This window comes from Limulus polyphemus, unplaced genomic scaffold, assembly GCF_000517525.1.
Source record: "Limulus polyphemus unplaced genomic scaffold, Limulus_polyphemus-2.1.2 Scaffold3413, whole genome shotgun sequence".
NCBI classification, from domain to species: Eukaryota; Metazoa; Arthropoda; class Merostomata; order Xiphosura; family Limulidae; genus Limulus; species Limulus polyphemus.
In genome coordinates, this window is record NW_013669023.1 from 72,297 (window position 1) to 74,063 (window position 1,767).

The 1,767-nt window shown below is 36.5% G+C and overlaps 1 protein-coding gene across 1 annotated transcript in view; it reads left to right on the plus strand.

Moving 5' to 3' along the window:
* The window catches only part of LOC111088250, a gene marked incomplete at its 3' end in the record, with an annotated part of 57,746 nt that overhangs the window by 15,378 nt on the left and 40,601 nt on the right, over window positions 1-1,767 (plus strand). The gene's annotated exons all lie outside the window — the stretch shown is intronic.

Here is a 1,767-nt window from a genome sequence, read left to right on the forward strand (position 1 = left end):
AAGTGGTGTCACACTGTAGTATTATTTGGTTGTTCTCTAAGAAGTAATGTCACACTTAGTAACATTTGGTTGTTCTCTGAGAAGTGGTGTCACACTGTAGTATTATTTGGTTGTTCTCTAAGAAGTAATGTCACACTTAGTAACATTTGGTTGTTCTCTGAGAAGTGGTGTCACACTGTAGTATTATTTGGTTGGTCTCTAAGAAGTAATGTCACACTGTAGTAACATTTGGTTGTTCTCTGAGAAGTGGTGTCACACTGTAGTATTATTTGGTCGTTCTCTAAGAAGTAATGTCACACTGTAGTAACATTTGGTTGTTCTCTGAGAAGTGGTGTCACACTGTAGTATTATTTGGTTGTTCTCTGAGAAGTGGTGTCACACTGTAGTAACATTTGGTTGTTCTCTAAGGAGTAACTTCACACTGTAGCAACATTTGGTTGTTCTTTAAGGAGTGATGTTACACTGTAATAACATTTGGTTGTTCTCTAAGGAGTGATGTTACACTGTAGTAACATTTGATGTTCTCTAAGAAGTGATGTCACACTGTAGTAACATTCGGTTGTTTACTGAGAAGTGATGTTACACTGTAGTAACATTTGGTTGTTCTCTAAGAAGTAATGTCACACTGTAGTAACATTTGATGTTCTCTAAGAAGTAATGTCACACTGTAATAACATTTGGTTGTTCTCTCAGGAGTGATGTCACACTGTAATAACATTTGGTTGGTCTCTAATAAGTAATGTCACACTGCTGCCACAATGTATTCTTTGCTAATAAGTTATGTCATACTGCTGCCACAATGTATTCTTTGCTAATAAGTTATGTCATACTGCTGCCACAATGTATTGTTTGCTAATAAGTAATGTCACACTGGACTGTTCTCTAAGAAGTAATGTCACACTGTAGTAACATTTGGTTGTTCTCTAAGAAGTGGTGTCACACTGTAGTAACATTTGGTTGTTCTCTAAGGAGTAACTTCACACTGTAGTAACATTTGGTTGTTCTCTAAGGAGTAACTTCACACTGTAGCAACATTTGGTTGTTCTCTAAGGAGTGGTGTCACACTGTAATAACATTTGGTTGTTCTCTGAGAAGTGATGTTACACTGTAGTAACATTTGGTTGTTCTTTAAGAAGTAATGTCACACTGTATTAACATTTAGTTGTTCTCTGAGAAGTGGTGTCACACTGTAGTATTATTTGGTTGTTCTCTGAGAAGTGGTGTCACACTGTAGTAACATTTGGTTGTTCTCTAAGGAGTAACTTCACACTGTAGCAACATTTGGTTGTTCTTTAAGGAGTGATGTTACACTGTAATAACATTTGGTTGTTCTCTAAGGAGTGATGTTACACTGTAGCAACATTTGGTTGTTCTTTAAGGAGTAACTTCACACTGTAGCAACATTTGGTTGTTCTTTAAGGAGTGATGTTACACTGTAATAACATTTGGTTGTTCTCTAAGAAGTAACTTCACACTGTAGCAACATTTGGTTGTTCTTTAAGGAGTAACTTCACACTGTAGCAACATTTGGTTGTTCTTTAAGGAGTAACTTCACACTGTAGCAACATTTGGTTGTTCTCTAAGGAGTGATGTTACACTGTAGCAACATTTGGTTGTTCTTTAAGGAGTAACTTCACACTGTAGCAACATTTGGTTGTTCTTTAAGAAGTGATGTCACACAAAAGCTACAGTGGACTGACTATTTGTTAAGAATTGATGCCACACTGTAAAATGCTGCAACTGAAAATGGTATCACACTGATGCAAC